Raw genomic sequence first — 11,353 nt, forward strand, 5'->3', positions numbered from 1 at the left:
GTTGTAGGGATCCATTATGGGCCCCTGTCTGTCTGCCTGTCTGATTCATTCGTGTTTATTTAAACGTCCTCCAATGATGGTTGTGCAGTGAAAGAAATGCGTGCCCGAGCTCGAGCTCGTGCGCAAACACACACACACACACACACACACACACACACACACACACACACACACACACACTACACGGGGGGGGCAATGGGGGGTGAGGAGGAGGAGGAGGAGGAGGAGGAGGAGGAGGAGGAGGAGGAGGAGGAGGAGGAGGAAAGCTTGGGTTGGGTGGTTTGAGGATTTGAAGGTTTAGCCCTGCAATGTTCCTTACAACTTAAAAACTTTGTGACACACAAAGCGATATTCATTTTCTCCTTCTACTTTTCACTCTGTAGACCAAGATGGCAGACTATATCAGCCTTTGTGGAATGTGACCTTGTATTGCTTTGCCCTACTCTGCTCTGCTCTGCTCTGCTCTGCTCAACTTAACAGACGTGTTTTTGCTTTTGTTTATGATTTTTGCTTGCTTGCTCGCTCGCTCCCATGACTTGACTGTGGTTTCCCTTTCTATTACAGCACGGTGACCAGACTGCCTTGGGGTAATCAGAAAGGAGGCCAGAAGCAGTCTTTTTTCTGACGCACTGAGACTACATACCAGCAGATTTGGAGGAAAAGATATCCCTCTCTCCCTCCCTCCCTCCCTCCCTCCCTCCCTCCCTCCCTCCCTCCCTCCCTCCCTCCCTCCTTGACCCATTTTCCCTCTTTCCCGATACACTCAATAAATTTAAAGTAAATCAATGAATCAAGTCTCTAGTAATTTATTTGTTGGGATTTATTTGTTGGAAATTATCCCTCCACACCTTCGCCCCTCCCCCCACCACTCGAGGATGTCTCCCTCGGGGGGGGGGGCGGGGGGGTTGGGTGGACTCGTGTAGGCATACCTCTCCTCCCTTGGCTTTCCGGTCCACTTCGCTCCAGCATACCTAACTCTTTGGAAATGGTAATAGAGTTCATGACACACCCTCACAGAGAGAGGAAGAGTCCGATCGTTCACTGATTCGCTCTCAGCCAGCCTCGCCCTGACAGCTCAGGCATGTCTAAATCCGAATGTGGGCAATATTTACATGACTTGACTTGGTGCTTCTAACTTTTTCTCTCTCTTTTTTTTTTTCTTCTTTAGTATTTTTTTCTTTACCCTACAAACAGCACACTGCAGCTGTCTTCGGACACACAGCAGATCGATCCCATAACAGAGGGTTGTGAGCCACCATGGGAATAGAACTCAGGACCTCTGGAAGAACACAGTCAGAACTCTTAACTGCTGACTCCATTATTTCCGATTAATGTTTAATGTTTATTTTATTTTATTTTATTTTATTTTATTTTATTTTCGGAGCTGGGGACCGAACCCAGGGCCTTGTGCTTCCTAGGCAAGCGCTCTACCACTGAGCTAAATCCCCAACCCCAATGTTTAATGTTTAAATAAATAAACCTTGTAAAGAAATTAAGCATCTTAAAACCATAGGCATGTGCATCCCCTCCTCATTCGTTCATTCCCTCGCTCATTCATTCATTCATTCAGACAGACAGACAGACAGACAGACAGACAGACAGACAGACAGACAGACAGCAACCAAAGTCTAGCCTTTAACAAAGCAAGAAAGCATACCCTGCGGGACGCACAGATGAATTCCTGAGGCTTACCCTGCAGAGCTTACATGAGGCTTAGTAAAGGACTGACCTGTCAACAGCTACCTACATACGTTGAAAAGTCTACCTGGTATTGACGGATGATGACAAACTGTATGTGTGATACAAAACTGTATGTGTGGTTCCCCTTATAACTCATCTCGAAGAGCCCAGCTGTTGGGGCTCGTTCTTTTGGGGGGAAATGGAGGCTTTTCATCTTTCCCAAAGCTCCTCCTAGATCCTTTCTGTCCATCTGTCCATCCGTCCGTCCGTCCGTCTGTCCGTCCGTCCGTCCATCAAATTCTACCCTAGGCCTGCCCTTAGGTTGGTGGTCGTCCATTGAGTGCTAGTGACTTCTGACTTGTCTCTGTCTTCCCCTCTGAGAACTGTATTTAGATCTGATGCAGGCACGCAGGCAGGCAGGCAGGCAGGCAGGCAGGCAGGCAGGCAGGCAGGCAGGCAGGCCCTCCCTCGTTTTGAAACAGACAGACAGACAGACAGACAGACCAAAGGGTCAATGACTGACTGCACTTAAAGGGGCTGTTGACTCCTCTTTGGAGTTACCGCTGTTTAAAACTTGCTTGATAAAATAAAGTCATCGAATCCAAACTACGCAAAGGGGACACTATAACAAATTACGACTGCTTGTGTATATAGAAAACAGGGTTTTTTCTTTCCCTTATTCCATTATGTATGTTTGCTTTTCTTCAAGAATAAAACCGGCTAGGTGGTGCCTCGGAGACTTTATTTTTTTTTCCCCCCAGGAGTCCCTTCGGGCCCTGCCAGCGGGAGCCTGGACCTCTGAGGCCAGAGAGGGTGTGCTGTATCCCCGGCTCGCTCCCTCCCTCCTGGGATCAATCTAAAAAATGGACAGTTTTGGACACAAGCTTAAGTAATGTTCAGCTCATTCATGCAAGAGAGGTGTAGGAAGGACAACACCCCCACCCCCACCCCCACCCCCACCCCTACCCCCACCCGACCAAATAATACCCTAACCAATAAAAACTAGCTCCTTACTCCTCCGCCTGAGGATTTCTGCGGTCTCATGGTTTGTTCTTGGTTGTTGTTGTTGTTGTTGTTGTTGTTTTGTTTTGTTTTGTTTTGTTTTGTGTTTTTCAGACTTTAAGACAAATGTAGGGGTTGGGGATTTAGCTCAGTGGTAGACCGCTTGCCTAGGAAGCACAAGGCCCCGGGTTCGGTCCTCAGCTCCGAAGAAAAAGGAAGAAAAAAACAAAAACAATAAGACAAATGCTTGTTGTGATTCTCATTTCATTTCAAGGCTGCTATTCTCTAAATCAGAAGGACTCCCTTACAATTCTTCATGGGTAAACTTGCTTTACATCCCTGACATCAACAACAAAAAGAATTCAGAAAGTGGTGATGGACCAATCTGTTTGGGTGTTTCTTGCCTGCTTGACCTTGACTCGCACAAGAGAGCATAGAGAATAAAATAAAGTAGGTGGATGGAGAGATGGCACCGTCGTTAAGAGCACTGATTGCTCTTACAGCGGTCCTGAGTTCAATACCCAGCCAACACATGGCGGCTTGCAACCATCTGTAATTGTCAATCATGCCCTCTTCTGGGGTGTCTGAAGACACCTACAGGGTACTCGAATAGACATAAAACAAACAAACAAACAAACAAACAAACAAATCTTTAACAATTAAAAACAAAAAGAATAAAATAAAGCGAAGGACCCGCCTTGGAGACCTGCCCGGTATTGCTCCAGAGTCTACTTTTTAAAACACAGAGATAGGGGTTGGGGTTTTAGCTCAGTGGTAGAGTCCTTGCCTAGCAAGCTCAAGGACCTGGGTTCAGTCCTCAGCTCTGGGGGAAGAAAAAAAATACACACACACACACACACACACACACACACACACACACACACACACACACATATAGATAGATAGATAGAGAGAGAGAGAGAGAGAGAGAGAGAGAGAGAGTTTGACAGCAATAAAAAACAAAACAAAACCACTTTAAAATACAGAGATGTAAGGATACTCAGAGGGCTCAGAGGAAGCAACCAAGTGTTTGTTATATGGGTGCCAACAATATGGTTCATCTCTTCTTCTCTTCCACGTGGCATGGTGGCCAAGGTGGTGGGGAAACCACACAGTGAAAGGAATTGAACTACAGCACACAAGCAAGTCTCCCTCCCAGACATGAATAAAACTGAAATTAGGCTAAATGTACAATGAAAGGAAGCCAGGTGTTCGTGCATGTCTTTATTTCCATCATTCAAGAGGCAGAGGTGTTTAGAACTGTGTCTCTGTGAGATAGAGGAAGGCAGGCAGGCAGGCAGGCAGGCAGGCAGGCAGGCAGGCAGGCAGGCAGGCAGGCCTGATCTAGGTACTGATTTCCAGGTCTATGTGCAGACACCCCTGACTCAAATAAAGGAGTGAAAAGGAAAAAAAAAATACAATTCACCTGGAAGGGTCAGCCAGCCATCAGATGCAGTGAACTAGAAAATTGGGATTCTCAACTGAGGCCTGTTCCCTCCCTCCCTCCCTCCCTCCCTCCCTCCCTCCCTCCCTCCCTCCCTCCCTCCCTCCTTCCTTCCTTCCTTCCTGGCTTACAGACAGCCAGGTCCAAGCCCAAAAGAGTCCAGCAAGGAGCTTAGAGACTATGAGAGAGTGCACAGGTGTTCTAGGGAGGAATCAGCTCACCACCCAGCATCCCCATTTGGGTTCTTGTGCAATCGACACAGGGAGATTGACAATCTGGAATTTAGTGAGAAATCAAACAAGGGACACAGAATGCAAAATATTTATTTACACAGCAAGTGGGTCAGTTGGATTAGCAAGCTAGGACACCCACCCCCGACCCCATCCCAGCCCCCTACCACTGCCGGGTCTCCCTTCCTTGTTATCCCTTTCTCATGCCTCCCTCAATATGGGCACACAGGACCAGGAACATGTTTCTCTCAAAAACGCGTTTTCTGCTGTGAACTCAGTCTGGCAGAGAGTGAGTGGGTGAAGGATCCCTAAAGACCAGAGGGTTTATTAGAGGAAGGCTACCTCACAGTGTTCTTCACACCAGGAACAACAACAACAACAACAACAACAACAACAACAACAACAACAGCAGCAGCAACAGCAACAGCAACAGCAACAGCAACAGCAACAGCAACAGCAACAGCAACAATGAATCAACAAATGGTGGACAGGAGATGAGCAGGGATGCTGGGGGGATGGGAGGGAGGGTAGGGCTGGTGAATCTGCACCTCCCTGAAGGTCTGCCTGTGAAATACTGGTTGATATATGCCTAGTTGAGGACAATATTCCCCTCTCCTGTGGTTTTCAATGGGAGATGACTTCATTGCCAGAGACTATGGAATTGTTTCCATTTTCCCCTTCAAGAACTGTGTTTAGATCTGTTACAGACAGGCTCTGGGTTTTGAAACAAACAAACAAACAAACACACACACACACACACACACACACACACACACACAACGAGAGAGAGAGAGAGAGAGAGAGAGAGAGAGAGAGAGAATAGAGAAAAACAGAGACAGACACAAGAGAATTTGATCTCTCTCTCTCTCTCTCTCTCTCTCTCTCTCTCTCTCTCTCTCTCTCTCTTCTCTCCCCCTCCCCCTTCCCCTAGTTTCTCAGACTGGGTTTCTCTGTATTCGTCTGTAGGGCGGGAAGGACTGAAACTCTCAGATTCACCTTTCTCTGCCTCCCTAGTGCTGCTTTGATGGTAGTTTGGGGAGATTGGGATAGGAAGTAAAAAAGCTTGAGTGCTGATATCAAAGCCTCCCCTCCCCCCCACATGCATGCATGCACACACACACACACACACACACACACCCCTACCTGTCTCCTTCACACAGTTATTAAAAACTTTTTAACTGTGATCTAGAAAGTGTCTAGATCATAGCTTCAGAGTCAGCACATCCTCTCCATACAGAAGACACTGACTGACTGACTGACTGACTGACTGACTGACTGACTGACGGACGGACGGACACACACACACACACACACACACACACACACACACACACACACAAATACATATTTATATATTTAAAATGATGCTTAAAAAAAACCCGTCTTCCTCTATAACGGAGGTTTAAAGGGAATCTGGCTGACAGCACGTTTTTGTGGTGTTTTAATTCCTTTTTTTTTTTTTAACCAAATAGGAGGGAGATCTGTTGTCCCTTTTATTAAAAGCCAAAGTATTAAGTGGCGAGCCGATGTTTCAACTTTCACCATTCTGTTCCTTTCACCAAAAAGAGGGGGTTCTTTGGCTTTTCCTTTCCTTTTTGAAACAAAACGAAAGGAGGAGCTCGACCAGTTGGCCTAGCTTCCCTGTTCCTTTTCCCTCTTCCATGGTATGCTCGATGAAATAAAGTAAACAAATGAAGTTTCTAGTTATGTATTTGTTTGGGAGACCCGAACTATCTCTCAAGAGAGAGTTGCGGGTGTTGGGGATTTAGCTCAGTGGTAGAGCGCTTGCCTAGCAAGCGCAAGGCCCTGGGTTCGGTCCCCAGCTACGGAAAAAGAAAAAAAAAAGAAAAAAAAAAGAAAGAAAGAAAGAAAGAAAGAAAGAAAGAGAGAAAAGAAAAAAAGAAAAGGAAAAAAAAAAGAGAGAGTTGCATCTCCCCGCCGCCCCCCCCCCACACAAGGCCTCCTCCCTGTATGTGGGGGGAGGGGGAGGGGTGGACAGGAGCTAGCTGAGAGGGGGTGGGGTGGGGCGGGGCTGGAGAATATGCAGGTCCCTGAAGGTCAGTCGGGGAAGTACTGCTGCTGCCCTAGCACGCTTCAGTGCCTCTTTAGAGTTTAGAGTTTTCTAAAGTTTTCTGCCTGAAATCAGCGAGTGATGATTTCACTGTGAAATGATGTCTGATCATCGCTCTCGCTGTCCTGTCAGGGCTCCGGCTCCTGGCAAAAGTCTGACTGAAGGAAACCTTAGTTAGACTCACACCCAGCTGTTTGGAAATGGTAATGGAGTTGATAGCACACCCTGGGGGAAAGAGGCAGACTCCCTTTTTGCTCACTCTCAATTCCCAGCCTCGCCCTGCCAGCTCGGGGATTTCTAAGTAAGGGTGAATCTGGACCATATATGTACAGGGTTTGGCGTTTCTGATTCATGTTTAATGTTTAGTTAAATAAAGCTTGTCAAGGGCTGGAGAGATGGCTCCGAGGTTAAGAGCACTCACCGCTCTGCTCTTCCAGAGGTCCTGAGTTCGATTCCACAGAAACCACATGGTGGCTCACAACCCTCTGCAAAGGGATATCCCATGCACTCTACTGCCCTGTGTATGTGAAAAGGGCTTTAGTGTACTCAATGTAAGTGAAAATAAATAAGTAAACCTTTAAAAGAATGAAACAAAATGAAGCTTGCAAAGAAATTGAGCATCTTAAAATGCCAGGCACGTTTATCCGCTCCTTTTATTTTATTTCGTGTGTGGATCACATAACCACAGAGGTGGTTCCCCTTTCCTTAACCTCGACAGCCCAACTGGGACAGAAGTGCAAACTATCATCTACCTATCTGGGAGTGGAGTGGTTGGATACAGGGAGATGGAGCATTTGCAGTTAGTAAAGTTCTGATGTCGGTTTTTATTTCCTTTCATTTTTGGATAGATATCGGGAGCCTTTTTTTTTTTAAGTTCAAATTTTGTTTTCTGTGCAACATTCTGATCATAGTTTCCCATCGCAAAGCTCTTTCCAGATCCTTCCTCCCCATCCACCACCCCGTACTAACCCAGGCCTGCCTTTAGATGTGGTTGATGCATACCCAGGTGAGTCTCCATTGGAGAAAGGACGATATTCCCATCTCCTATGACTGTCAATGGCCGATGACCTAAATGCCAGTGACTTCGGACTTGACTCCATTTTCCCCTCTGAGAACTGGGTTTGGATCTGTTGAACGCAGGCAGGCCCTCGGTTTTGAAACAAACAAACAAACAAACAAACAAACAAACAAGCAAACACACCAAAAAATATTTAAAGCAGGCAACAACTGCCTGCACGCCAAGAGACTGTTGACTCCTCTTTGGAGATAGTACGATGTGAAACTTGCTTAATACAGTAGAGTCCACACAACACAAAGGGAACACTTTAACAAATTATGAAGGAGAGAGGGGGGGGGTATGTTTATCTACCTCCTCTTGTTTCTCAGACTAGAGATTTCATCTTCCTCTGTCTCTCGAGTGCTGGTGGCTTTGCTGCTGGTTTGGGGGGGGGGGTTGGGATAGGGATAGGAAGAGAAAAGGCTTGAGTGCTGATTTTAAAGCTCTCTCTCTCTCTAAAGCTCTCTCTCTCTAAAGCTCTCTCTCTCTCTCCCCCCCTCCTTCTCTCTCTCTTTACACACACACACACACACACACACACACACACACACACACACACACACACACACACACACACTGGAGAGGAAGACAGGAAGACCTATCTAGATGCAACGTGAAGAAGGCCTATGTCAGATGAGTTAATGGCTAGGGAACTGTTAGCTGGCTAGTCTGCCATTTTGTTGCAGTTGCTAGTATTATAAGGACACTTTCTCATTGGTTGTTTCTGCTGTTGCTGCCAGAATTCATTACATATTCTGTTAGGCTCTTCTGTGTGATAACACACTCAGAAACCGAACACTGTAGGAGTCAGTCTAACTGCTTTCTTTGTTGTCTAGTTACCCGCAATAATCTTGGACCTGAACTGAACACCCAGCAGCACTTCCCGCACCCACCCATGTATAAGCTTTTATAACCTGGACCACCAACACTAGAGCGACAGGGCAGACAGAGACTATTTGGAACCGGACTTCCATTTTGAGTTTTTGTTTGTGTTCTTGTTTTTTTCTCCTGTCCTGTCCTGTCCTGTCCTGTCCTGTCCTGTCCTGTCCTGTCCTGTCCTCTCTGTCTGTCTGTCTGTCTGTCTGTCTGTCTGTCTGTCTGTCTGTCTGTAAATCCACACATATAGTTCTTTCCACATCTTATATCTCAAAACAAATAATGCTTGCTGTGATCCTCATTTCATTCAAGGGTACTACTCTCTAGACCAGAGGAGCCCCCTTACAATTCTCCACAGGTAGTGATGACCGGAGTGTTCAGTGCGACTAAGCAGGAATTATATGGTTGCCGCCATTATGCTTGATCTTACCGAAGGTAGGGTTGCGGGGCATGGTTGCCACGATGGCGACCAGTAGACCGTGATTGAGGAGACGGAACAATAATTAACCTACAATTCTCCCTCTCTGTCAACTGTTTCTCTGTCACTCTCTGTCTCTCTTCCCTCCTTCCCTCCCCCGTCTCTCAGACCTGAATGAGCATTGGAACTAAAGTAAATGTACATGTGAAAAGAAGCCAGGTGTGGTGCTGCATGTCTTTGATTGCATCACTTGAGAGGTGAAGGTGGGTAGAACTCTGTGAGCAGGCTGCAGACCTGAACCAGGTACTGATTTCCAGGGCTTTTGTGCAAAGACCCCTGACTCAACTAAAGAAATGAGGAGGAAAATAAAGAAACAGATACAATTAACTTGGAATAAACCAAACAAACTAAGAAAAAGGAAAGGCAGTAATGGAGTGGCCTGGCTTACAGAGGAGGGGCAGACATTTATCTGCCATTGCCTCCTCGGTTGAACACACAAACACACGCATGGGGGAGGGGGGAGAGACAGAGACAGAGAGAGACAGAGAGACAGAGAGAGGAAGAGAGACAGAGACAGGGAGACAGAGAGAGAGACAGACACAGAGAGAGAGAGACAGACAGACAGAGACAGAGAGACACAGAAAATTCGATCCCTGTCTCTCTCTCTCTCTCTCTCTCTCTCTCTCTCTCTCTCTCTCATCACAAGCTGAGCTCAGGGACAGTGAGTTCCACACTCACTCAGAGAAAAACTCTGTCTCCCACACGCCTTCAAAATGATCCATTGTACTATTTTAGATTTATGTCTGAGGAGCCCCTCTCCCTCCGCCTCCTCCTGTTACGTTGTAGAAACGTTTAATCCCAAACAGGGCTTCTCTCCTACCCTGCCTTGATGATTCTGTTCCTGGATAAAAGATACACAAGCTTTATTATCTACAGGAAGCCTTAAATAGCACTAGAAGACCTGGGCAGGCAGATATCTACCCTCTAGGTTGTTAGTTTTGGGGGTTTTGTTTGTTTGTTTGTTTTTGTGTTTTTTGTTGTTGTTTTTAATTTTTTTAGATTTGTTTTTTATTTATCTGAGTATGCTGCAGTTATCTTCAGACACACCAGAAGAGATCAATCAGATCTCATTACAGATGGTTGTGAGCCACCATGTGGTTGCTGGCAATTGAACTCAGGACGTCTGGAAGAGCAGTCAGTGCTCTTAACCGCTGAGCCATCTCTCCAGCCCCTGTTGTTGTTTTTTGTTTTGGTCAAAAACCTGGATTCTCGGGGTTGGGGATTTAGCTCAGTGGTAGAGCGCTTGCCTAGCAAGCGCAAGGCCCTGGGAAGAGCAAGGTCCCCAGCTCCGGAAAAAAAGAAAAGAGGAAGAAAAAACAAACAAAACAAACAAAACAAAAAAAACCCTCTGGATTCTCAGGAGCTGTGTGGTGTGTCCTCTTATGTTCTGGTGCCCTCTTCTGGCATGCAGACATATAGGAATCAGAGAGAGCCCACATTTTTGTCCAGGAACAAACAAACTGCCAAACTGCCAAACAAACAACAAAGGATTGTAGGTTTTGACTGGCTCTGTAGGTTTCAGAGAAAGGCAGGGCAGACCTCTGTGAGTTTGGGACTAGACTACTCTACCGAGCAAGTTCCAGGGAGGGATTCCACAGGAGCACAGTGGACTGGACAAAATTTTGACTTTGTAATTTTATTTTTTGCCCAATTGGGATTTATGATTTGATTGTCACAAAACTTATACCTTTCATTTTATTTTATTTTCGGCCAAAATTTCATTTTCAGTTTCACTTCCGATTTAACTTTTAATTTCTTGTCGCGCTTATGTTCGGATCGAGTTAATTCTCTGGGGAGCTGTGCCCTTGCCACTGGTGCTGGCAGAAGGGGATCCCGAGATCTAGAGGTTCTGTGTGGTGGGCTGTGTGGCAGAGGAAAAAAATGAAATTAAGAACATATATAAATCTATGGATTTGTATAAGGAGAAACGTATGGTATGGTGGGAAGATGTAAGGGAGAGAAAAATAAAAAAAAAAGATAGATAGATAGATAGATAGATAGATAGATAGATAGATAGATAGATAGAGTGATTCATGCTCCCAGCCTCCTATGTACAGAGTTCCCCGAGGCGTTTTTACTCGCCAAATAAAGACTGCGGTGTTTCCCAACACACCATGTGAATGTCCGTGGCTGTCGAAATTATTTCATTTATGTTTTTCACGTTTGTCGTCCGTGTCACTTCAAAGGCCATTGTGACTTCAGTCTTGTTATTGATTCATATATGCTTTCTATTTCTTTTCATTTTTCAAAACCTTTTTGTCTAAATTGTATTTGTCATTCACCTTGATTTAAACATTTATTAAAGTCCAGTTTGCCATTTATTCGTATTTACTCGTACTTTATTATTATTTTATAAATTTATTCCATCATTTCGTTTCAGTCGTCTATATTTGCCCTTCCTCTCGTTCCCGCTTTTCTTTTTTTTTCTTTTTTCTTTTTTCTTTTTTCAGAGCTGGGGACTGAACCCAGGGCCTTGCATTTGCTAGGCAAGCACTCTACCACAGAGCTAAATCCC

The sequence above is a fragment of the Rattus norvegicus genome, unplaced genomic scaffold, assembly GCF_021556685.1.
Source record: "Rattus norvegicus strain SHRSP/BbbUtx unplaced genomic scaffold, alternate assembly SHRSP_T2T unassigned-0000128, whole genome shotgun sequence".
Lineage (NCBI taxonomy): Eukaryota > Metazoa > Chordata > Mammalia > Rodentia > Muridae > Rattus > Rattus norvegicus.